Genomic DNA, 27,394 nt, shown 5'->3' with positions numbered 1-27,394 from the left:
AAAAATTTTTCACTTTCTCACATGTCCAGATTGCATAAATTGTTGTTCCCATTTCCTTTTTACAGCGAAAACATCTGTCAGATACTGTTGGGTCCCATTTATTTAACTTTTGAGGTGTAATATATAGCCTGTCTATCCAGTTATATTGTATTATACGTAACCTCGTATTTATTGTATTTCTCATAGTTCCTGAGCATAACTTCTCCCATGTTTCCTTCTTTATCTTTATGTTTAGATCTTGTTCCCATTTTTGTTTAGTTTTACCATTTGTTTCCTCATTCTCCTTTTCTTGTAGTTTAATATACATGTTTGTTATAAATTTTTTGATTATCATTGTGTCTGTAATCACATATTCAAAATTACTTCCCTCTGGTAATCTCAGACTGCTTCCCAATTTGTCCTTCAAGTAGGATTTCAGTTGGTAGTATGCCAACACTGTATCGTGAGTTATATTGTATTTATCCTTCATTTGATGGCATTGATATACTTGATCACAGAATACAGTACCTCATGAAGAACAGGGGAAACTTTCTTTGCAACTAAGTTTTCTAGGAGGATAACTCAATGCACAACCAACATTTTTGGATTTTCATCCTTCATTAATTTTAAACATCCTGGTTTTTTTTTTACCCATCATAGCAGGTGCAACATCTGCAGTACAAGATACAATGTTTCCTTTTAGTATTTCATTTTCATCCATATAAGTTTTGAGCTTGCTGTAGATATTAACTGCAGTAGTGTTTTTTTTACTAATGATTCACAAAATTACATCTCTTCTTGAAACTCTTCCTGATCAATATAGCTCATGTATGCCAATAACAGAGCCTCATTGTCCCGTACGGTAGATTCATCCAGTTGCATTGAGAACTTTCGTTATTTCAACTTATCAATAAGCTGTTTTTCAATATCTTGACCCATGTCATCTATTCTGTTGCAGACAGTACTATTACTCAATGACATTGCTTGGACATCTTTGTCATCCTTTTGCAGAACAGTTTTGAGGTACAATGATATTGTGGGTTTAATCAGTTCCTCCCCAATTGTATGATTCTTCCCATGTTTTGCTATCAGCAGAGAAATTCCATAGCTAGCTTCAAGGGTACGATTCAGGGCTGGAGTTTGCACAGTGAATAATGAAGTGATTTTTTTTTTTTCAAATTTCTTTCAGTGATTTAAAATATTCCAATTTTGACTTGACATGGTTAAGATGTTTTACCCTCAAATGAGCTTCAAGACATTTGTCAATGTCTGTTGGCATAATAGGCAAAAAGTGCACGTTCATCGTGTACAGCAGGTATAAACCCAAGCTTCAAGGACTCCACTGAATGTTGATGAACCTTTTGCTTGCTTGGTCTGCTCATTTTGAATATACAACAGCATGAGCTCCCTGAAACAGATTAATACAACAGTGTGAGCTCCCTGAAACAGATTATGTCTTAGAAATGAAAAAATGCAATTAAAGTAATGATCAAATCAAAGGAAGAATACTGACCCTAAAAAATAATGAAAGAAAACACTAGAGCGGTTTCTGACATTTCTTTTGTTGCAGAGAGGGCATCAAAACTGTGCTAGCCTTGTGCTTTACTTTCTGGTGTCCTTATTTTTTTTCTGAATTTTGGCATTCCCTGCTCAGGTCTCATTCACTACTGAACTGAAAATGTAAAGGGGTATGAATGGAGACATGATTGTCGAGGTAATTTGGAATCCTTGTCGCCAATGAGATAATTTGGAATGGATGTTAATAAGACTGGTCAGAAAAAGTATAATTATAATATTAACCAAGGATAACAACAGTTAAGAGAAACACGGGATGTGCAAAAACATGTTATAAAAATAAAAGAACAAAGTGATTTTACTTGGAAGTTGCCACTTTGTTTTTTCAAACCCCAACTTATTTCCCAAAATATTTGTATGCCCCACTAAAATATTCTTAAGACCCACGTCCCACCAAAATATTCCCCTGCCCCAACTTGAGAATCTATGTTTTAAAGCCATATTTTCTGTCCTCATTTTTTATATTTCCATAATAAATTCCTATATGAATGTTCAATAATGGAAATACTTGTGTTTCATGGTTATGCTGTAATTGAAGCAAACCTGCTTGTTCCTCTTTTGGCAGTGAATTTATAGTAGTAATCGAGGTATGATAAATTTATATGATTAGATTTCATTTTAATGCAGACATTAACACTCACAGAAATTTAACAAAGTGTGGAAAGTTACAAGAATTTTAATGCAGTTAGTAACTATGATCATTTGTCCAGATGTTGTCTTTCAATGCCCAACTGTTGTTATTGAAAATTATAGATAATATTGTATTTGTGTGTAATATGTCAAGTGAATATCTTTCCTGATCAGCTGATCATGATCGCAAATATTTATTCGGTTGATGTTTTTAATGAGTTGCCTCAAATGTAATTTTATCATAAAGTCCAAGAAATTTCTGTGAACTTGTTTTGGTAGGTGAGTATCAGCTACTTAAGACTTTAGAACAGTTTGGGGCATTGATCTTGGAAGGATAAATTGTACAATGTACATGTACACTGAAATTCTTTCTTGCTACAGCTAAACAGCAATTTCATCAAGCAAAAAAAAAACTACAGTAGTAAACTTTAAATTAAAAAAAAGATAATAAACACAAAAGATAGATGATTAATTAATATTTACTGTTGTCAATGAAATTGTCAGTTGTATGTCTTAAATTTACCAAAGATGCTGGCTAAATATTTGCATGGCCAGAATTGCATATCTTTATTGTTGAGATGAGCCTTGGTCCAATATCAAAAAAATAATTTACAAGTTGAAATGGCAGATGGGCAATATTATAGCAAATAAGGATTTATGAATTAATGATCTGCATTAGTCCAGAAGTATCATTTAACCAAGCATTTGAAAGCAATGAATTACAATCACTTTTGCTTGATTGTGTATGATTGCAGATTAATGCATGTCAGTTTTCAGCATTCCTTGTGAAGTTACCAAAATAGTCCACCTTTTTGGCAGTCACACAGATAAGATAGTTCAATCCTACTGTCTATCAAGATCATTAAGAGGTTCAAAACTCCTAATGTATGATCCTTGGGAACTTGAGAGTATTGTGCTGCCTGCCATTTCAGTGCAACCATCTGCAATGGGAACTCCTTTGCAAGCAGATTGTAAAACTGAACAGTGCATTTAGAAAAGTTCAGTACATTAGTGTGCAAGAAGGAACAGGTTTCACATAATTGGCAATCTTGTGCTGAATTTAAATAAAAAAGACCCAGCTTTAAAATGAGAACCATAGCAATGAGAGTTTGTTGTACAATGGACAGATGAACTAAAATCTTTGCTTTCTGTAGCCATGCATAGATAAGATGCACCAACTACAATAATATATATTAAATAACAACAATATGCCAAGACAGAAAAAGCAATAAATATAAAAGGATGATGAATAAATATTTACTGTCCCAATTAATGCAAGAAAAATGGCATTTCATTGGTGCAAACAGATCTTTTGTGGGTCCTGGAGTAATTTATGGTTAGGGTAATTTGGGAAGATTTGAGAGCCTGATAATTGTTGCATAAAAGGCGTTCTTGAATGTGGAGGTTCCGTTCTCAAACTGGAGGTGCGTTGTATAAAGAAGGTTGGTGAGTCAGCATACAGGAGGGAGTTTGAAAACTTGGTTGAATGCTGCACCAACAGCCTTGTGTTCAGTGTCACCAGAACTAAGGAGTTGATTGATGACTTCAGAAAGGGAAAGCCAGAGGTATATAATCCAGATCACTGGGGAGTAATCAGAGATGGAGAGAGTGAGGAAATTTACCGGGAACCCTCTTGTGAACCTGTTGTGTGAAAAGATCGGCCTGGGTATTTTAAATGGGTCTGTGGTCCTACCTATGAGATAGGGCCATGGACCTGTGTACTTTTCCCGGACCACCCTCTTCCTGCAATGTGAAAAGGCAAATCACCAAGCAGGGGAAGCTTCATGATGTCAGCGTTTGTGTGATGCATCACGTTGGCGATCTAAAATTAAAAGATTCATACTTCCTGACGACAGCAGGCCGCTTTGGTACATCGCGACGGCAGCACAATGCTGGATGAATGGCCATCCTTGTTAACCATAATCCCTCATGCAGCTGGAACTGTTCTATATTTACTTTGGATTGTATGATAAGTGTCCAAAAAGTCAGCAGGAATTAGAAAAACAAATTTGTAGGCATATCACAAAATGGTGTCAAAACAATAAGGTTGAATTGAATTGTTTATTTTTATCATGTGTTCTGAGATACAATGAAAATCTTTTGGTTGCCATTCAAACAAATTAGCACAACAGGTGATGCAAACTAAAAGTGCAGAACAGTGTTATGAAAAACAAAAGTTGTTAAAACAGTGCAAGGATCATAAGGAAGTGGGTTGATGAGACTGAGATAATTTTGTACGAGAGGTCATTCAAAAGTCTAACAGCAGAAAAGAAGCAGTTCTAGAATCTATGGTACATGTTTTCAAATTCAGTTATCTTGAAGAAAGAAGAAAGAGTATGACAGCCCTTTATCATGGCCCTTTATCATGTTGGCTGCCTTATCAAGGAAGGGGAACAGTATTGATCGAGTCAAATGAGGGGAGGCCGGTTTGTGCAATGGCCCAAGCTACATTTAGAGCATGCTGCATTTTTATTTGGTCTTGTAACATTCTTAGCACTTAAACACATTAGTCAGTTAACCCAAAATCCAGCTGTAGCACATAGGCTAATTGTCCTTAAGCAGTTTATCTCCATCTGATAAGCAGTTTCGATTTCATTCATTCTAACTTGTGATTACATAATTTTTGTATTCTAGCAGTTTCAACCTATAAAGAGTTGTTTTTCAATTTGTTTAAAGACCTTCTGTAGTTGAAATAATCATTCACATCCTAATCAGTTCTTGCCACGTTAGGACATCCTGCAGTTTGATATGATCGTTCACAGTTAACAGTTCAGTTCATATTATTCTTCATAAAGTATCAATCAACTTTATCATTCCCCCTTTTATGATTTGATGATAACTATAAACCCCTTGTATCAGAGAAATGTTTACAAAGGGACAACATGCAGCGCAGCAAAAACAGGACTACACTGATGAACAAAAGAAATAGTTCCATAGTAAACAATGTATCCCATACATTTCCTAGCCGTCCAAAGGGCCACCATCCTGTATGACCTTCATTAAGACAATCAGCATATTGGATGATTTTTTTTTGTGCTCAATAATGTTATGGAAGTGGTTCTTTACATTAGTAACACATTTGTTTCCTACTATGATACAAATGCCATCTTCTCCTTGTTGGGCAAGTAGGTAATCAAGGGCATAGCGATTCTGCTGGGCATACAAGCAGAGCTCAAAAAGCTCAAAATGTCCTCTAGTGTGCTAGATGTTTCATTGCCGTGGGGAGCTAAACTGCATATAAGGTCATTATGATTTGTGGCAGCGATGGCACCGGCAGATTCACCGTGGGTTAATGTACTCAGAATTCTGTAACCAACTGGCTACCCCAAGGTGTTGGGATTTTTCCAGTCTTCACAAAACTCCATGCTCACAGATATTGCGATTATACGTTGCTGGACTAAAGCGTTAGTGAGGCATGGTACCGTGAGGGGACCAATTATCCTGATGGCAAAATAAGTAGGCAATAATTTTGTAGCCGTGGTAAAAGTACCATTAAAGAGAAAAACATGGGGCGGGGGCTTGGCGTAATGGCGTAGGGAGAAGATGTGGGAAGACAGCTCCCCGAGGCAGAACTATTCAAACCCCATTTCAAAGTTTTAAAAATATTTTTAGAACCTGTTGATTATACTGTTGAAGTATAATGAGGAAAACTAAAGCGCAACCAGCAAAGAAAATGGCTATTAAACAGTTAACAATTACTGAAGAATCTCAGCCTACCTTGCAAGTGGAGCCTCTGGACTCCATTTCTTCTCATCCAAGACCACATCGCTAGTCCTTTGGTAAGGTTCATAACGACACTGGTGCTGAGTTCATGCATTTCTGGGGAAGATGGCGGCGGTGCCTGATGTTGACCTCTTCCCGATCAAGGCGAACAACTGTGCATGTGCGAAACTTTGCGCATGCGCGTTACACCCGATATCGCCCAGGCTATGGGGGAACCCGACCTCTCTCGGTCCAATGATCCTAGACTGACCCGGTGGGGGAGGTGGTGGTGGAGTTTGTACTTGTAGTCAGGTTGCGGTGACCTCCATGTTGAAGGAGGAGGAAGAGGTGGATATCTCTGGATTGGAAGAAGAGGAGGAACAATTTATGGAGGAGGAAAATACAGTTATCTATAAGGGTAGGTCCATGGTGAGGCAGACTTTAAAGTTTAGATCTGATCCTCCCCATTCAGAACCAACTTTATCTATTGATCTGTCTAAACAAGTGGAGAACTTGGCTGTTCAAATGAGTTAAGGATTTTCATTTATGAAGGAACAGTTTGCTGAAATGAAGGGGGAAATATCTTCTATCAAAATGGATGTGGCAAAATGTTTAAAGCAGTGGATAAGGTTCAGGGTAAATTTAAGAAGATTAAAGAAAAATGTATTGATTGTAAAGATAATGTGGACCAAAGGATGGGACAGGTGGAGAATTCGTTTACTGGTTGGGAAATTCAGAAAAGTGTCTTATTGAAGAAGATTGATATATTGGAAAATCAGAGTTGCAGAAATAATGTTAAAATTGTTGGTCTTCTGGAAGATTTTGAAGTCTTCCGAATGGTCTGGAATTAGAGCTCAACAAGCAATAAGAAGGAAACCTCTTCCTGGTCAAGCTCCACATTCTATTTTGATCAGATGTTTGTGCTATCAGGACAGAGAATTGATTTTAAGACTTGCTGTACAGAATACAAGAAGTAATCAGGGTCCTTGTTAAAAATAATAAGTATTTTTCTATGCTGATTTGAGTCAAGCTGTAATTAAACGTCATAAAGAATTTAATTCAGCTAAAGTTGTTTTGTAGAAGAAAGGATAAAAATTTGCCTTTCGTTATCCTGCTGTGCTTAAAATCTTTTATGGAGATTATCAATCTCAATTTTTTACTGATGATGCTGAAGCTCTTACATTTGCGAATTCTTTACCTGATAATAAGCAGGTGCAAGTTCAAGAAAAGTTCCCTCAACAGCTTGTTTTGGTTCCGAAAGGGAAGAATGGGAAGCAAGAGATGGAATCTCAACAGTTGATTGATATTAGAATTGATGATAAGCAGGTTAATCGAGATCCGGAAGAAGCATTTCATAATTGAAATGATTTTTATGTCTTTTTTTTTGTTGTTCTGTTTGGGAGAGGTGGTTCGACTACCGATCCTTCTGAAGTCTTCAGCCACTTTGTGGTATTTGTCACTCCTGTATAATTGGGGGGGGGGGGGGGGTAATACTATTACAGTTTTTTTTTTAGGGTTTTTGTAATGGGTTTTTTATTTCTTCCTTTAATTGAGGAGATCTTTGGTTTAGTTTGTGATGAAGCCCTGGGGATGTGCTTTGCCATTTATGGTGGGGTGTTTATAGATATGACTTAATGGCTAATTTAAATTTTGCTACTTTTAATGTTAACGGACTTAATAATCAGATTAAGAGAAAAAGGATATTGGCATATATTTAAAAATCTGAAGGTTGATGTGGCTTTTTTGCAAGAGACACATTTGACTGAAAAGGAACATCAGAAGTTGAAAAGAGATTGGGTTGGACAAGTTATAGCGTCTTTTACTTCTAAAGCAAATAGAGTCACTATTTTGATTAATAAAAAGTTATCTTTTAAATTGGATTCAGTTTTTGAATCAGCTGATAAGCTTTTGATTGCTAATTGTAAAATATTTTCTGATCTTGGACTTTAATGAATGTTTACTCTCCTAATATAGATGATGAGCAGTTTATGGTGGATTCCTTTTTTAATTTAAGTAAGGCATATGATTAAAATTATGGTGGGGGTGATTTTAATTGTTGCTTAGATCCATTATTAGATAAATCTACAAAATCGATAATTAGAACTAAAATGGCTAAACAGTTAATGGTGTTAAAGATATGAATTTGGTAGATATATGGAGAAAGCTAAATCCTAAGGAGAAAGATTTCTCATTTTATTTATTCCATCATGATTCTTATTCTAGAATAGATTTATTTTTAGTATCAGCACAATTTACAAAGTTGAGTTTTGAAGGCTAAATATAAGAGTAAGATTTTGTCTGATTATTCTTTGTTATTAATTGCGGAAGTTAAGAAAGCATGCTTAGTTAATATGAAATTACGAAATAATTTGCTACAAACTTATTTTGAAAAATTATTACAGAGAACTAAACAGCAATATTATCAGTTGGATGAGAGAACTCATAAAGTTTTAGCTTGGCAGTTAAAGACGGAGCAAGCTTCTAGAACAATAAACCTCAAGAAATTAATGACGAGTTTTGTAAATTTTATGAGAAATTGTATACTTCTGAAGTATTGGAAGATGAAGCTAAAATTGAATTTTATAAAGAATTTCAGGATTTATTAATCCCTTTATTGATGGATGTATTGAAACAGGCAACAGATTCTTTGTCTAAAGCAATTATTACAGTCATTCTTAAGAATGATAGGGATCCATTAAAAGCAGGATCTTATAGACCTATTTCTTTATTGAATGTAGATTATAAAATTGTTGCCAAGGTTCTGGCTAATAGATTAGCTAAATATTTACCAGATATAATTCATGTAGATCGGGCAGGTTTTATTAAAAATCTAAACTCAGCAGATAATATTGTAAAGTTGATTTCTTTAATTTTTTCCCACACATTGATGGTGTTGCTCCAAACCATAGCAAATAATTGAAGAGTGTTAATTGATCTCCTTTCTTTCCTATTTTTCTTTTTTCTTTTAGTGTAGTTTTGGGGTGTGGGAGGGGTGGGTGGGTTAGGGTAGGCAGTGGGGGGTTGTAAGGAGTAAAAATATCATGTGTGCATTATGTTTTATTTGTTTGTATTTTTATTGTATGATTTATCATGATTAATAAATAAAATTTCAAAAATGAGAAAAACATCACCTTTCTTAGCACAGTAACAGGTGGCATTCTTGGGAGCGGGGTATGGTTGATTATAGTGGAAACAGAAGGAAGTCCGCCAAGGTGAGGTGAAGATTAAATTCCCCCTGAATAAATGGGTGCCATTACTGAGGCAGCAAACAATCTGAAGTCCCATGAAAAGAGACAAACAGGTCCAGTTCATACAGCAATAGCCGAACAAATCTTTGTAAATGCTGCACTGATGTTGTTGGCAATAACGCGTGACACAAGAATAGTTCTGCGTGACATCAGTGGTCACACAGGCCCACCTGATGCTACAGTGGCAAGAGGAGTAGCTAGTGCCCTTATCATATCGAAACTGACACTTGGGATCCTTCTTTAATGAATGCCCAATTCCTAAATAGTTGGCAAGAATTATTAAAAGATTAATCTCCCCAAGGTTTTAGGGACCAGCAATGTCCCCTTCCTCCCACCGAGAAGGTTCCTCTACTCCCTCAGCAGGTTCTACCCGAACTCTCCTTAACAACTTCTAGGAAATGTTTATCTGTAGGGGTTACTGCATATAATGACCCTACTGACCCAGCTGGTGGGTAGCATACAATACGATTACCATACAAAAGATTATGCATCTGGAAAAATAAGTTGTGTAGAGCATGTCCACGATGGCATTAAATATGCTAGTCCATAGAGGATAAATGTTTCTTTTATCACATAGGTTGATGTGGTTTTTTTTCACCATTCCTTTTACAGTCTGAATAGTGGATGCATTTTGGAGTTCCTTCCTCCTTCACCACCGTTGGTGTGGAGAGCAGGACCTGGAAAGGACCGTTGCAGCGATTTTTAAATTTTTTTTATTTTTTTTTTAAATTTTTAATTTAATTTTATTTTTTTGATATTTTTTTTTCCTTCCCCCCCCCCCTCCAGCTTTTTATGATCCCAATTTCGTATCAATGCATAATCCCCGACTTGTATCAGATGTTCCTCTATTCCTTCAGACAGCAGTTTCTGTGTTTCCTTCACCTGTGAATGTAATGCTGACAGTATGTTGGTTAGTTGCTGGAATTTAAAAAAAATTAAATTTCACGATTGAGGGCATGTAAGTCTAGAGTTCCCTTGCACAATTTGCTAGCCCCCTTACACAATGGTTTTCCGTAAATAATTTCAGTCAGGGGCAGCATAGTCATGCTAGGTGACGTAACTCATTTCAAACAAGGGAAGTGGTAAAACCTTAATCCAAGACTCGGCCATTTCTCCCATCAACTTGGTCAGTTTATTTTTAAGGCTACCATTTGCTCTCTATTATACTAGAGGCTTGTGGATGATGTATACAATGAAACTGCTGCTTAATTTTAAAATACTGACAAAGTTCCTTGTTTATTGTAGCCATGAAATGTTACCATAGTTTCAGCTGTATTATTAGTAGTAGGTAAAGCCTCGATCCATCTGCTAAACAAGTCTAATACCACTAAGCAATATTTATAGCAATGGGCCCACAGCATTTCAAAAAAATTCAAACATTCATGATGGCATAGGCGTAGTCCCAGTATGTATTTGAATGGACTTGCCCGGAATGGTCTTTTGACAAATTTTACACTCTGAAGTTTGTCATAATGCCTCTTGAAGGATTTTAGGATGCCACCATGTTTCTTTTGTTATTTTTGTCATTCCCTCCTTTTCTGCATGGGTAAGGGAGTGTAAGAACGTCAAAAACATCAGTAAGAATGTGTCAGGTGCACAAATTTGACCAAGAGGGGTGAGCCAAAGGCCACTGGTGTGGTCCAGGGCACAGCCCTCTCGTTTCCATAATTGTTGTTCAGTTGCAGAGGTGTCCCTCTGTAATTGTTGAATTTCCTCCATGTCTGGCATTATCATTGTACCTGTTAGGACCCTTTCTCCTGGGGGTATCATGTTTATAGAGTAGCGAGCAAGTTCTTTAGCTGTTTAATCAGAAAATGCATTTTCCCTGGAGACAGGATCATCTCCCATGTTGTGAGATTTACTATTTAATTACAACCAAATTATTAGGTAATTGGAGGGCTTTTAAGAGGTTCCTTACACATGGGGTATTTTTGATAGGTGTGCCAGCAGAAGTCAGAAAACAACGGTGCTGCTATAGCGCCCCAAAGTAGTGGGCAACTCCGAATGCATAGTGGGAATCCACAATGAATATTTAGGCATGGGTAAGTGCAAACAGCACCACCTGTTGTGCAGATAGGGGGTGTTGGAAATGTCCCTCTTACAATATGACATTGGAATCATTGATGACAGAGTAACCAGATGCTCATTGTCCTGTATTGGACAGAACCATGGGTGAACCATCCACAAAACAAGTAGCTTGAGTGGTTTGTAGCAATATATCTGAAAGTCCCTCCTTGGCAGTGGCTACCTCACAGTCATGTGGAGGCATTCTGCATTCCTTTGGCGATTGGGTGAGAAAATCTGCTTGGTTAATGGTGGAGCAATGCTGGAAGGATACATTGGGATTACTTAAAAGGGCCAATTCATAGCATCCCAACCTGGCAGGAATAAGACATTTTGTTTGTCCTGTGTTCATTAGTGCTGCAGTGCAATGTGTTGTAAAAATTATAGCAGGTTGATGCATGATGTTGGCATCTGCACAGACAGCATCATGGATACCAGGTAAGATTTGCATACCCTCTGGCCACTGCATCAAGGCATACAGAAAAGTATGTCACCAGTCTTCGAACATCTCCGTAGTGCTGCATCAGTATGTCGGATGCACTCTTGCAAAATAGTCACGAATAGTTGAAATGGTCAATCATTACAGCGATCGTCTTGTAGCAGGTGCCGAAGAAATAACCTGTTTTAATTCCTGAAAGGCTGTTTCTTAAGTACAAAGTGTCGAGAAGACTTTGCCAAGTCTAGGGGATTAAAGTGCTTGGAATGCAGGGCAACATTTGGAACCCATTGTTGGCAAAAGTTAACCAGTCCCAGAAAGGTGTGGATTTGTTTCAGAGTTTGAGGCTTCTGGTGATTAACAATGGGGTCAAGTCTTCCAGAAGTCAGTCGTCTTTCCTTGGCACTGAGCATTAAGCCCAAGAACTTTGCAGTCTTCTGACCTTGTACCACCTTTTGTCTGGGTAGAGCATATCCTCAAGAGTACAAGGCCTCCAATAAAGCCTTAGAATCTTCAGCATTTTCATTGATGGTGGTACTGGCCAAAAGCAGGTCCACAAACTGAATTACTGTGGAGCCTTTTGGCAGCTGTAAAGTCTTCAACTGTTTAGCCAATACCTGGGAGAAGATGGTGGGCGAGTGGACAAAACCCTGGGGTAGAAATGTCCAAGTGAAGGCAAATAAGTACTGATAATCAGGATCGAGCAAGACTGCAAAAAATGTATGCTGTAAGTCCACCACTGTAAAGTAGGGGCTGTTGCTGGGATTTGATTTAAAATAGTGACTGGATTTAGCACAAGTGCAGGCACAGGTGTCATTATTTTGTTAATTTCCCGCAGGTCTTTCACCAATCACCATTCAGATCGTCCAGGTTTGGGAACCAGAAATATAGGTATATTGCAAGATGAGTGACAGGGCACTAATATTCTTTGATGAAGTAAAGATGTAAAAAGGACCTGGACTTCTTGTTCAGCTTCTCACTTTAATGGATACTAGGGTATTGGTGGCAAATGAACATCAGATTGCAGTATGGTCATAATAGGTAACAGGTAGTAAGTTCTACGTCGTATGGTAATGCCGACCAGATTCAATCTCCCTCCTTTGACTTCCAAGATTGTGGTTTGAGGTGTCGAATAGTTCCCTGTACGGTTAAACAGTCTTTCCAATATGTTAACAATCCTTGGGACAGGTGTTGGGTAATAAACACATCCATTTTTGCTTCATTCTGTAAAATGAATGTCAAATGGCCTAATTCCTTTGTGGTAAACCCTACATATCATAACATGTGGAGCCGTTAATGAAGCTCCCTGTTGCCATAACCCCTTCGGAACCCTTGCTATTACTGCCATTCTGGAATCTGGTAACCCAGCCCATCATGTCCACCTGGGTGGACTTACCCAAAGGTTGCTCAAAGAAATCACTCATTTCATATTGCAGCTGGAGGCATCAAAAAAGAGAGTCATGTGAGGGTTTAGCATGTCACTAAAAACAGGAGGACAAAAGTTCAATTGCCCACCATTGTGGAGTGGGGAAGTTGGAGTACATTACCCAGTAGGTCTGTAGGTAGATACCATTTTCGGAGCAAGTGATATTCAGCTTGCGGCCTATCAGCAGGTCTCTTCTTGCAAGATTACATCCCAGGTGGGGCATGGCAGAACATGCCAAGGCATAACATTTTTGGCCACAAGTCACCATGAGGTGCTGGGCTTGATGGTAAATTCTGGTCTTTAAATTGAGCCTTTTAATATCATGGCATAGTTCCCTTTGACATTTCTATTGTTGTTTGATGGGTACCCTTATCTTCTGGGCCCCAAGGTTTCAGCCTAATGGTTAATTCACCACTGACTGGAGGCTGAGGGAGTGACGTTATAGAGGGTTATAAAATTATGAGGAGTATGGAGAGCGTAGATATTCAAAGTCTTTTTGCAGAACAAATGAGTCAAAAACAGGAGGGCACAGGTTTAAGACAAAAGGAGAGAAATTTAAAGGAGATCTAAGAGATACTTTTTTTTATATTGAGGGTGGTGATTGCATGGAAAGAACTGCCAGAGAAGATGGTAGAGGCAGATATAATAACAGTTTAAAAGGCATTTGGTCAGAAATTTACTCAAGGAAGATGTGGAGGAATCCAGGTCTATTGTCAAGAAATGGGATTAGTAGAGATAGGTATCATAGTCAGATCAGATGGACCAAATGGGTCTGCTTTTATGCTGTATTACTCAATGATTCCTGGAAGTTGAAATAAAAATTAACAGCACCTGGATCGCTCAGTAATTTTTTTGATAAATTACTTCAATCATATGGGGTTGGTTTCTTTTTTTTAAATTTTTTTATTTTTCACACCATAAATCACATTAGCCATGATATACACTATTTCTTTTTCACACATATACAGTGACTTTTTCTCCCCCCCCCTTTCCTCCCAAACCACCCCCCCACCCCCCCTCTCATCCATTTTAGGTATACAATCTAGGTTGCATTAAGCCAGTCAGACAATGTTGTCATTCAACAAAATTACACCAGAAATTCTACTGAGTCCATTCTTTTCTTTCCTTCTCCTTCCATCAACTTGGGTAATGTTTGTCCCCGGTAGGTTTTCGCTATTGTATTTAATGTCTCCAGAATGGAGGACCATCGCCTTCCCAAGATCGTATTATATGGCGAGCTCTCCACTGGCCACCGTGACAGAGGTGCACCAAAGAAAAGGTACAAGGACTGCCTAAAGAAATCTCTTGGTGCCTGCCACATTGACCACCGCCAGTGGGCTGATAACGCCTCAAACCGTGCATCTTGGCGCCTCACAGTTTGGCGGGCAGCAGCCTCCTTTGAAGAAGACCGCAGAGCCCACCTCACTGACAAAAGGCAAAGGAGGAAAAACCCAACACCCAACCCCAACCAACCAATTTTCCCTTGCAACCGCTGCAATCGTGTCTGCCTGTCCCGCATCGGACTGGTCAGCCACAAACGAGCCTGCAGCTGACGTGGACTTTTTACCCCCTCCATAAATCTTCGTCCGCGAAGCCAAGCCAAAGAAGATTTAATGTAAGGCTCCTATACTTGTTCGAATATTTCAATATTATTTCTTAACCAATATGTTATTTTTTCTAATGGAATACATTTATTCATTTAAATTTGGTAGTTTCTTCCTTTTAATTTGGTTATGTATTCCATTAATATTTAAAGACATATAGTTCAGCGTAGCCCTTTTATATTTTGTTTATCTTCTCTTTCCGTTTTTCCATCATTACCTTTCCTCCTTTTCCATTTCTGTTTTCTTATTTTTCAACTCTTTATAAGACAACATTCCTACAACATCCAACATTTTCCTTATTCTCCTATTTCTATCTTATTTATCCCCAATCTCCCCTTCACCTCCTGAGTTGTCCTTTATCCCTTGTCGGACAACCACATCTCCCCTCTCCATTTGGATTTGCGAATCCACTCGCAAGCGTCAACTGATTTTGCAGTGACCGCTATTTCCCCCCACCCCGCCTCCCCCAGAAAAGATTTCATTTTTTATATGTCACAAAGGTCACTCTTTTAATTCCCTCCTTATTCTCTCTATTCCATTACCTTCCCTTATTAATTCTTGTCTATACTATCTATATTTTCCTCTAAGTACAGATACATTCATGTATGCTCATTGTCTCTATTCACTCTTATACCTCTTTACCCGCATACATATCAATCGTGATCATTTTTACTCTCATTACCCGTCTTCATCCCTCAGTCTATTTTTGTCTTTACCCACATACATATCAATCGTGATCATTTTAACTCTCATTACCCGTCTTCCTCCCTCAGTCTATTTTTGTAATTGTTCTGCAAATTTTCGTGCTTCTTCTGGATCCGAGAATAGTCTGTTTTGTTGTCCTGGAATAAATATTTTCAATACCGCTGGATGCTTTAGTATAAATTTATACCCTTTCTTCCATAAAATCGCCTTTGCTGTATTGAACTCTTTTCTCTTCTTTAGGAGTTCAAAACTTATATCTGGATAAATGAAGATTTTTTGCCCTTTATACTCCAGTGGTTTGTTGCCCTCTCTTACTTTTTCCATTGTCTTCTCCAGTACCTTTTCTCTTGTAGTATATCTTAGGAATTTTACTACAATAGATCTTGGTTTTTGTTGTGGTTGTGGTTTAGAGGCCAATACTCTATGTGCCCTTTCTATTTCCAATTCTTGCTGTAGTTCTGGACATCCTAGGGTCTTAGGGATCCACTCTTTTATAAACTCCCTCATATTCTTGCCTTCTTTATCTTCCTTAAGGCCCACTATCTTTATGTTATTTCTTCTGTTATGGTTTTCCATTGTATCTATTTTTTGAGCTAGTAGTTCTTGTGTCTCTTTAGTTTTTTTATTAGATTTCTCCAATTTCTTTTTTAAGTCTTCTACCTCCATTTCTGCTGCTACTGCCCGCTCTTCCATCTTGTCCATTTTCTTTCCCATTTCTGTTAAGATCATCTCCATTTTATTTATTTTCTCTTCTGTGTTGTTTATTCTTTTTCTTAAATCCTTAAATTCCTGTGCTTGCCATTCTTTAAATGACTCCATGTATCCTTTAATAAGAGCAAGTATATCCTTTACCTTGCCTTTCTTTTCTTCTTCTATTTCACCATACTCTTCCTCTTCTTCTTCCTCTGGGTTGACCATCTGTTGTTTCTTTGTTGCCCTTTCCTCCTCTTCTTTCTTGTTTCTATTGTCTTCTGTGGTCTCTTCTTGCTGCAGGTGTTCTGCAGCTGTCGTTGCCGGCTGTGGAGATCGACTCCCCAGCTGGTCCCCCCTCCCGTCGGTGTGTTTTTTTTTCATGCGCGGTTGCGCACTTTTACTCGGCTCTGCGAGCCATTTTTGTAGTCCATTATTTACCGACCTGAGGGAGCGGGTTTCTCTCTCCGCAGCGGGCCTCTTCGGACAGGTAAGGCCTTCACCTTTTTCCTCCTTTGTCTTCTCTTCCTCTCTTCTTACCGTTGCTTTCGATTTTTCTTTTTTTGTCGCCATCTTCTTTCCACCTTTATACTCACTTTTCTGTAACTTTTATTTCTGTGCCTTTGTGTTTTCTCTTGTTTTTCCCGACTTTTCTGGAGAGGGCTGGAGTTCACCGTCCGGCCACTACTCCATCACGTGACTCCTCGGGTTGGTTTCTTTGATGGTTGGATTGATTTCAGATGCAAAGTAAAATAGATCATCTGCTTTGCACCCCTGGCTGCAAAACTGCAGATTCTTAAGCCTTGTCTTTCGTGTTCGGAAGCAATACCCCGCAAGCAGGTTTCTGCTGTTGTTGAGGATGGGGATATCAGAGCTCTCTTCATTTAACTATACAACTGTCATCACCATCCATAAACAGGAGAGAACTGCAATTTTGATTGGATTTATTAGTTATGAAGTTGTTTAGTACTATGCATAGGATCTTAGCTCTGCTGTTTAATGTTTGTGTAGCCTTGCATTGTATCTTAATACAATGTATATTCTATTATGAAATGTCTCTCACATAGGAAAGTTTGTCCCTCAGTAATTTCTTCTGCTTACAATTGGCGGCAGTGGATGAAGAAGGTAAATAAAGAGCTTTTTTGAGAGGTCTTTGATTCTCTACTCATTCAAGCACTTCTATTAATCTGGAATAAAAATTGAGTTGTTGAAGAAACTCATCAGATCAAGCAAGATTTGTCAAGGAAAATTGAGTACTGAGTTTTGTGTTGAGACCCTTCATCATGTCAATGTGGAGAGGAAAGATAGGCAATATAAAAAGGAGAGAAAGCCTTCTCCTCTTTGTGCTTGCTATCTTCCCTCTCTACATTCAGTCTCAAAGAAGGGTTCTGACATGAAACGTTGACTGGCTATTTCCTTTTACAGATGCTGCCTGAACTGCTGAATGCCTCCAGCAACTTGTTTTTGCTCCATATCCCAGCATCTAGAGTGGATGTCTCAAATCTATATTAATTTTTGGTGCAATTTTGAAAGTGATTTATTGTATTTTGAATTGAGGTATTTATCAGAAAACTCATCTATTATCTCCTGTTGCATTTGAAGAAGTGAACAATTAGTCCTATTCTTCTTTCTTTCTTTGGCTTGGCTTCGTGGAGGAAGATATATGGAGGGGTTAAATGTCCACGTCAGCTGCAGGCTCGTTTGTGGCTGACAAGTCCGATGCGGGACAGGCAGACACGGTTGCAGCGGTTGCAAGGGAAAATTGGTTGGTTGGGGTTGGGTGTAGGGTTTTTCCTCCTTTGTCTTTTGTCAATGAGGTGGGCTCTGTGGTCTTCTTCAAAGGAGGTTGCTGCCCGCCGAACTGTGAGGCGCCAAGATGCACGGTTTGAGGCGATATCAGCCCACTGGCGGTGGTCAATGTGGCAGGCACCAAGAGATTTCTTTAGGCAGTCCTTGTACCTCTTCTTTGGTGCACCTCTGTCACGGTGGCCAGTGGAGAGCTCGCCATATAACACGATCTTGGGAAGGCGATGGTCCTCCATTCTGGAGACGTGACTTACCCAGTGCAGTTGGATCTTCAGCAGTGTGGATTCGATGCTGTCGGCCTCTGCCATCTCGAGTACTTCGATGTTAGGGATGAAGACGCTCCAATGAATGTTGAGGATGGAGCGGAGACAACGCTGGTGGAAACGTTCTAGAAGCCATAGGTGATGCCGGTAGAGGACCCATGATTTGGAGCCGAACAGGAGTGTGGGTATGACAATGGCTCTGTATACGCTAATCTTTGTGAGGTTTTTCATTCAAGACTCTTTTGTGTAGTCTTCCAAAGGCGCTATTTGCCTTGGCGAGTGTTGTCCATCTCGTTGTCGATCCTTGCATCCGATGAAATGGTGCAGCCGAGATAGGTAAACTGGTTGACCGTTTTGAGTTTTGTGTGCCCGATGGAGATGTGGGGGGGCTGCCAGTCATGGTGGGGAGCTGGCTGATGGAGGACCTCAGTTTTCTTCAGGCTGACTTCCAGGCCAAACATTTTGGCAGTTTCCTCAAAACAGGACGTCAAGCGCAGAAGAGCTGGCTCTGAATGGGCAACTAAAGCGGCATCGTCTGCAAAGAGTAGCTCATGGACAAGTTGCTCTTGTGTCTTGGTGTGAGCTTGCAGGCGCCTCAGATTGAAGAGACTGCCATCCGTGCGGTACCGGATGTAAACAGCGTCTTCATTGTTGAGATCTTTCATGGCTTGTTTCAGCATCATGCTGAAGAAGATTGTAAAGAGGGTTGGTGCGAGAACGCAGCCTTGCTTCACACCATTGTTAATGGAGAAGGGTTCAGAGAGCTCATTGCTGTATCTGACCCGACCTTGTTGGTTTTCGTGCAGTTGGATAACCATGTTGAGGAACTTTGGGGGGGCATCTGAGGCACTCTAGTATTTGCCAAAGCCCTTTCCTGCTCACGGTGTCGAAGGCTTTGGTGAGGTCAACAAAGGTGATGTAGAGTCCTTTGTTTTGTTCTCTGCACTTTTCTTGGAGCTGTCTGAGGGCAAAGACCATGTTTGCGCGAAAGCCGCACTGTGATTCTGGGAGAACATTTTTGGCGACACTAGGTATTATTCTATTTAGGAGAATCCTAGCAAAGATTTTGCCAGCAATGGAGAGCAGCGTGATTCCCCTGTAGTTTGAGCAGTCTGATTTCTCGCCTTTGTTTTTGTACAGGGTGATGATGATGGCATCACGAAGGTCCTGAGGCAGCTTTCCTTGGTCCCAGCAGAGCTTGAAAAACTCATGCAGTTTGGCGTGCAGAGTTTTGCCGCCAGCCTTCCAGACCTCTAGGGGGATTCCATCCATACCTGCTACTTTGTCACTTTTCAGTTTTTCAATTGCCTTATATTGTCTCTTCCCGGGTGAGGACCTCATCCAGCTCTACCCTTAAGGGCTGTTGAGGGAGCTGGAGCAGGGCGGATTCTTGGACTGAGCGGTTGGCACTGAAAAGAGATTGGAAGTGTTCTGACCATCGGTGTAGGATGGAGATCTTGTCGCTGAGGAGGACTTTGCCGTCTGAGCTGCGCAGCGGGCTTTGGACTTGGGGTGAGGGGCCGTACACTGCCTTTAGAGCCTCGTTAAAAACCCCTGAAGTCGCCAATGTCTGCGCTGAGCTGGGTTCGTTTGGCGAGGCTACTCCACCACTCATTTTGGATCTCCCGGAGTTTGCGCTGAAGTAACTGGAAGGCAGTGGCGGCCCTGGCCCCAGTCCGAGCAGAAGGTAGGCTGCGGCGGCCCCGATCCGGGCAAAAGCGAGAGGGAGGCAGTGGCCCCGGCCTCGGCAGAGCAAAGCAGGCGGAGGCCCCGGTCCAGGCAGAAAGAAGGAGGCGGTGGCCCCGGTCCAGGCACAGGGAAAGCAGCAGCGGCCCCGGCCCAGGTCCGGGCAGAGGGTAGGCGGCAGCGGCCCCGATCCGGGCAAATCGAGGGGGAGGTGGCGGCCCCGGCCTCGGTCGAGTGAGGCAGGCAGAGGCCCCGGTCCGGCTGAAAGAAGGAGGCGGCGGCCCCGATCTGGGCATAGGGAAAGCAGTGGCGACCCTGACCCGGTCCGGGGAGAGGGACAGTGACAATACTATAGCCTGATCAAAAACCACACCTCAGAGGTGACCTACCTGACCTTCCTCAGAGGTAGTTAGAGAACCCAATTAAACTTACCTCGGCCATGTCCACAGGTGATTTGCGCCCAGGTATGGTCCGACCTAGGAGGGGAGGCAGGCCCCTCCAGCCCGGGAAAGAAACTTGCATAGGAGAAGGCCACTCCGATATGACTCAAGGACCTCGCTGCCACGTCCCAGCTTGCTTGGCCACGGCACATGAACCATGGGTGTAAAGGGTGGGGCCAGTACTGCGCACACTGCACTCCACCTAAAAGCTCCTTTGCGCAGGCCCGAGGACATGTCCACGTCCTCCCCCTCCACGTCCTCCCCCTCAAAAGATGCTCACAAACTCAAGCTAGCATGCTGGAACATCAGAACCATGCTAGACAAGGCTGACAGCCACCGACCTGAACGTTGGTCTGCCCTCATCGCACATGAACTCCCCAGACTTGACGTCGACATAGCCGCTCTCAGTGAAGTCCGCCTTGCAGATGTAGGCAGCCTCCAAGAACGCGGCGTGGGCTACACACTCTACTGGTCTGGCAAGCCTATGGATGAATGACGCCTATCTGGTGTAGGCTTCATGGTCAAGAACTCCATTGCCTCCAAACTCGAAAAACTCCCGACAGGCCACTCGGACCGGATCATGTCCATGCGACTCCCCCTTCAAAACAAGCGTCACATCACCCTCATCAGTGACTATGCTCCAACCCTCCATGCGGAACCAGCAGAAAAGGACAAGTTCTACACTGATCTGCGCAACCTCATTCAACGCACCCCTACAGCTGACAAGGTTGTCATCCTTGGCGACTTCAACGCTCGCGTCGGCAAAGACTCAGAAACCTGGCCAGGAATCCTGGGCAAGCATGGTGTCGGAAAGTGCAACGACAACGGGTGCCTCCTGTTGGAGCTCTGCGCAGAACAGCGGCTTGTCATTACAAACACCCTTTTTCAGCAGAGGGACAGCCTGAAGACTACCTGGATGCATCCCCGATCCAAACACTGGCACCTCCTGGACTACGACCTGGTGCGAGAAAGAGTCAAACGAGATGTGCTCCACACCAGAGTCATGCCCAGCACAGAATGCCACACTGACCACCGGCTGGTTCGCTGCAAGCTCAACCTTCACTTCAAGCCAAAGTCCAGGAACAGTAAAGTCCCCAGAAAGGGGTTCAATGTTGGAAACTTGCAGTCAGATGAAGTGAGAGGAAACTTCCAGGCAAACCTGAAATCAAAGCTCGAGGATGCAATCCGCCTCACGGACTCGTCCCCTGAAACCGTCTGGGATCAGCTGAAGACTACCACACTGCAATCCACTGAAGAGGTACTGGGCTTCTCCTCCAGGAAAAACAAGGACTGGTTCGACGAAAACAACCAGGAAATCCAGGAGCTGCTGGCAAAGAAGCGAGCTGCCCACCAGGCTCACCTTGCAAAGCCATCCTGGCCAGAGAAGAAACGAACCTTCCGTCGCGCATGCAGCCATCTTCAGTGCAAAAATTAGTCCTATTATCCTGAAACCAAATGTACAGAAATGTGGTCATTATTCAATTTACTATTTAAAGTATGTCACTCTCAATGGCTGATCCTTTTACTTTTGTGTGAATTATATTTGCACTTAGTTATTCTTTGGATAGTAACTCACTTGAAATATTCCTGAGGGCATGTTTTATAAATGTGTACACTTAGTAAAGATTTTCAGTCATATGATTGGGTTTAGAATTGTCACTGCCTTTGATTCAATTAGAAATATGACCAAGATCTAAATGTAGTGAGGAATAGAGCATCATATTATCATTTGTGATGTGAACTACATTTGTTTACACTAGGAGTGGCCAAAGTTTTTTTTGGTTGTGGGCCACATACAGAAAAATATAAGGAGCCAAGGGCAAACAATATTAAGCCCGGCAGTTTTCAGCATTTACACTGCAAGAAATAAAAATTTGTACCTGAAAACCCTGTGCCATTTAAAATTCATTTTCTATCAAAATATCTATACGACACTACTGAACAGTTAAACTGTTGACAGTATCGTTGTTTATTGATGTGCTCACATATTACAGTAAGCATTTCTGTATCTGTTGTTCATAAATTTAATTTAAATGAATGCTGTGTAATAAAAAAATCATCCAAAAAGCAATGCAAAATAAAAAGCTGAGTGCAAAATAAAAATAAGAGAAAAGATCAAGAGAGGGTCAAGGCAGTCTCCAACATTCCTCAACAACTCTCAGTCCATACATTTCAGGGCTCAAGTGTCCACCTTAATGATTGTGATGCAATGTGTAAATCTATAGATAGGTTATTAAAGTTAACAGATACATTGCAAATCAAACTCACTTCCCCTTGACTTCTGTGGAAAAAGTATTTATTTTCCCAGTGTCTAAAATATTTGGCATTCCCTTGCTGTTTTCCATCTTTTCAGTTCTACCATGTTTAATCAACTGAGGTAAACTTTTTTTTCAGTGTTTTCATCAACAAGTAATAGTTCAATAGTCGATCGAGCAGGTATTCTAGCAATGACATCTAGTGTTGAAACTGAGAAGTTCAGTGGTAGCCTTGTAATTCAAAGTGGCAGCGACATCCATTGTTGAAACTAATAAGTGCAATTTATTGTTAGAGACTATGTTGTAATGGGACATATTCTATTTTATTTGGAAAATTCACCCTGGGCCACTTAAAAATGGGCAATGGGTCACAGTTGACCCAGGGCCCGAAATTTGGCCACCCTTGGTTTACACCAAATCATTCATAACCTATTTTAAGTTATAAAATTTTGCAAATTTTCATAAGAAAAAAATGTAGCTCAATCAACCAACAAGTAACTGCTATAGCTGATTCTGCTTTTATATATAAACAACCGATAATAATAAGTTGTAATGGCAGATTTAGCATGGTAAATTAGTTTGATAGTGAGATACAAAGAAATAATTAAGGATGATAATGACCATAAGCTTGGTCAATGAGTTAAATTGAAATTAATAGGGGCAGAGTTTTGAGGGGAAAATTCTAGAGCTTAGGGCCTTGACAATTGAAAATAGGGCTGCCAATTGTAGGACAATTAATTTGGGGTAGAATTAAGAAGAGGCTATAATTGGAGAATAGTTGAGATCTTGGAAGGTTGTTGGGTGGAGAAGATCATATTGGAGGCAATAATAAAATCCTGGAAGAATTTGAACTCATTGCTGAGAATTTTGAAATTAAGGAATGACTCAATGAGAATCCAAAAGAGTTCTTTTGGCAAATAAATGGTATAAAAACAGAATTTGTAGGGAACCTTTGTAAAACCATGGCCTAACCTCAGCTGGAGTAAGGTGTTCAATTTGATCACCACATTATAGAAAGAATGTGAAGCTGTTGCAAGGTTCAAGAAAAGATTTATGAGACTGGTTTCTGGAATGAGTGAGTACAATTACAAGGATAGATTAGATAAGATGGGACTGCTTTGAGAAGGAAAGGCTCAGGGGAGCATTAAAAAACAGATGAGGGTGTGTACAGAGTGGATAGTGAGAGTTCCCATTGATGGAAGGATCAAGGAATACAGGTTACAAGTATAAAACAGAATTAAGTTGAATAACAGGAGTAAGATTTTTCTTTCCTTTGTGTGGTTAGATTCTGGGGAATGCCTACAGATGCAGTGGAAGGTTTAATTGTAACTTCAAAAGTGAATAGATTAATGTAGTGAAGAAAGGTGTGCAAGGCTAAGCTGAGAGAACTGAGTAACTTTGACAGAGCTAGGATGAACTTGAGATGACTCTTCTTAATGAATCTACCCCATGACAGATGCGAGTTGAAACTTGGACAACAGGTTTATGAGTAGCATGTTTATGAAGTTACATGGTGTGGAAATAGGCCCTGATCAACTTGCCCGTGTCAACCAAATTGCTTACCCGAGCTTGCCGCGTTTGCTGTGTCTGGCCCATATTCTTGCTTAAGGTGGTATGTGGGTGGAAATTGACTCGTTATGTGCACGGTTTCCAATGACAATTTTTCTCAAGCAAAATATTTCAGTAACAATTGGGTCTAGCTAGAGCAGTGATACTCAACCTTCTCTTCCCACTCACATTCCACCTTAAGCAATCCCTTACTAATCACAGTGCATCGATAGCAAAGGGATTACTTAAAGTGGGATGTGAGTGGAAAGAAAAAGATTGAGAACCACTGCTCTGTACCTTTCCTATCCATGAACCTGTCTGTATATCTGTTAAGTGTTTTGTTTTTTTTAAATTTTATGACATGAATAAAATAAAAATTACATTTAAAGAAATAATAAAAAATAAGATAATAAAAATTAGAATACTACATCATTAAACTACACAAATTAACCCCCCCAATAATTATAACACAACATTAATCATCTAATTTAAAATTAGTCCAACCCTCCCCCCAAAATAAAGAGTGAAGAATTAATTAACAATGTTGTAAAGAAATCTCTTGGTGCCTGCCACATTGACCACCGCCAGTGGGCTGATAACGCCTCAAACCGTGCATCTTGGCGCCTCACAGTTTGGCGGGCAGCAGCCTCCTTTGAAGAAGACCGCAGAGCCCACCTCACTGACAAAAGGCAAAGGAGGAAAAACCCAACACCCAACCCCAACCAACCAATTTTCCCTTGCAACCGCTGCAATCGTGTCTGCCTGTCCCGCATCGGACTGGTCAGCCACAAACGAGCCTGCAGCTGACGTGGACTTTTTACCCCCTCCATAAATCTTCGTCCGCGAAGCCAAGCCAAAGAAAATAAAATAAAAAACCCCACTTACAAAAAAAATAAAACTTAACAAAAAAATTACTAACAAAAAATATCAATACTAAAATAATACACTTAAACATATATTTAAATCAAACATAATACATGTATTTAACAAATGAAATCCACTTTAAAACTAAGTTCAAATATTAAAATCATACATCAACCACATATCTGTTATTCAAAAAAATCATAATAATACATAAATACAGAATTTCCATTAATACCAAGTTTCCTTTATAATTCATCGAGAGAACAAAAACATCCCTTAGAAAAACAATCAGATAAAGTTTTTATTCCCTTCCCCTTCCCTTATATAAAAAAAGAAAAAAAAGTTCAAACTCTTATAAAATTCTCCTTATTCTTCATTTATAACATCTTCAAAATTCTCTATCGAAATTAACTTAATTTTATTAAACTCTTCTCCCTCAATGTATTTGTACTTAATTTTCTTCTTTCTCTTCTTATCACCTTTCCCCTCATCTTCCTCTTCATCTAAATCAACATCCTCAATTTTTGACTTATTATCTTCTGTGACATCATCCTCTTAAAAAAAGAAAGAAAAAAGAGAAAAAATCCCCCCCCAAAAAAAGAGAAAAAAAAGGAGAGAAAAAAAACCTCCTAATTCCCTCTCAATTACAATCAGAAAACAAAAAGAGTTTTAAAAAAAATATTTATTTAAAAAAAAATAATAAAAAAAAACCTTCACTTCTTAACCCAAAAATTAAAAAGAAAAAAAACAGGTCGGAGGTCACAACTACCTCCTCCTGTTTAAACCGCCCAAAGCGGTAACTCCCCCAAAATATTGGGTGTGAGATAACTCACAGGCAGCTGATGACTTCTGGAAACTAGTGCCCACCCAGTTCCCTCTCCCAACTCCCATTTCATTAAACTATCATCATTATTTAAACTATTTAAACTCTTTTCAAAAAAAAGATAAAAGATTTATTTTTTTAAATCAACGTTACCACTTCGATCACCATTGCTTCCATTTCTTTTAAAAATCTGGATCCCACCTTACATCTCTACTCTCTTTGGAGACCTTGAAGGACTACATCGTTCCTGAAACTGCATGATTGGTAGAGACTGAGCAAAGTCCGTAACCTCTTTAGGACTGTCAAAAAATTTTGGCTAATTTCCATCCTAAAAAATCTTCAGTACCACAGAATACTTGAATGTTGCCCTATGTCTTTTTTCCACAACCGTTCTTTCACAGAATTAAATTTGCATCGTAATAGGATAGTATTAAATCTCCATCTTGAAGCTTTCTGAACATCTTGTGAACTCAAATATTCTAATAATAATAATGAATGATCCGAAACCAATCTAGCCTTATACTCCACAGATGTAACCCTATCCTGCAAATGTGCTGATATTAAAAAATAATCAATTCTAGAAAAAGAATTATGTCGCGAGGAATAAAAAGAAAAATCTTTCTCTGTAGGATTAACTCTTCGCCAAATATCAATTAAATTCAAATCTGCCATCATATTAATCACTTGGATTGCCATCTTAGACTTCTTAATTACTCTTGAGTACTTATCCAATAAAGGCTCCAACACCACATTCAAATCTCCCCCAACATCACATTAGAGTTCGATTGTCCAAGTAATAAAGACATATCCACAACAAAAGCTGTATCCTCAACATTAGGAGCATAAACATCAAGCAAAGTCCATGCCTCATTAAAGATTGTACAATTTAATTTTAATAATCTTCCACCATGTTTCTCTTCACTCTAACTAAAATGGTAGATTCTTATGTACCAAAATTGCCACACCTTTTGCCTTAGAATTAAACGAAGAATAAAAAACGTGCCCAACCCATTCACGTTTGAGTTTCAAATGTTCCTTATCTATTAAATGAGTTTCCTTTGCCATTGCGACCACCGTTTCTTCCAGAAATCAAATTCCCTTCTTGCAGCTCTGCCCTCTTTGGAGACCGTGGAGGACTACGTCGTTCCTGGAATTGCGTAATTGGTAAAGACTGAGCAAAATCCATAGCTTCTTTAGGATTATCAAAGAACTTTGGTTGATATCCATCCTGAAAAATCTTCAGTACCGCAGGGTATCTAAATGTTGCCTTATATCCTTTTTTCCACAATAATTCTTTCACAGAATTAAATTCACGTCGTTGAAACATAATTTCCTGACTCAAATCCGGATAGAAGAAAACACGATTACTCTGAACCATCAAAGGAGATTTGTTTTGCTGTGCATTTCTAATAGCCATACGTAAAATAGTCTCTCTATTACAGTAATTTAAACAGCGAACCAGAACAGGTCTTGGATTCTGTCCTGAAAAAGGTCTCCTTCTCAAAGCTCTATGAGCCCGTTCCAATATTAAACCTTCAGAAAACTTATCTTGTCCCAACACTTGTGGAATCCATTCAGTGAAAAATTTTCTTGGATCTGGCCCTTCTATGCCTTCTGGCAAGCTGACAATTTTCACATTATTCCGTCTGG

General features: G+C 39.8%; 1 protein-coding gene across 11 annotated transcripts in view; it reads left to right on the top strand.

Moving 5' to 3' along the window:
* rnf6 (ring finger protein (C3H2C3 type) 6) overlaps window positions 1–27,394 on the top strand; it is an 86,919-nt gene that overhangs the window by 5,790 nt on the left and 53,735 nt on the right. Inside the window, exon 2 of one of the 11 annotated variants that reach the window (XM_069891471.1) lies at window positions 938–1,002. The exons of the other annotated variants lie outside the window; for them this stretch is intronic. The gene's annotated coding sequence lies outside the window, so the exon portion shown is untranslated. The remainder of the gene's footprint in view (window positions 1–937; window positions 1,003–27,394) is intronic. 11 annotated transcript variants of the gene reach the window in all.

This window comes from Narcine bancroftii, chromosome 7 (genome assembly GCF_036971445.1).
Source record: "Narcine bancroftii isolate sNarBan1 chromosome 7, sNarBan1.hap1, whole genome shotgun sequence".
NCBI classification, from domain to species: Eukaryota; Metazoa; Chordata; class Chondrichthyes; order Torpediniformes; family Narcinidae; genus Narcine; species Narcine bancroftii.
Note: the sequence above shows the minus strand (reverse complement) of the source record. Positions and strands in the feature narration are given on the sequence as shown.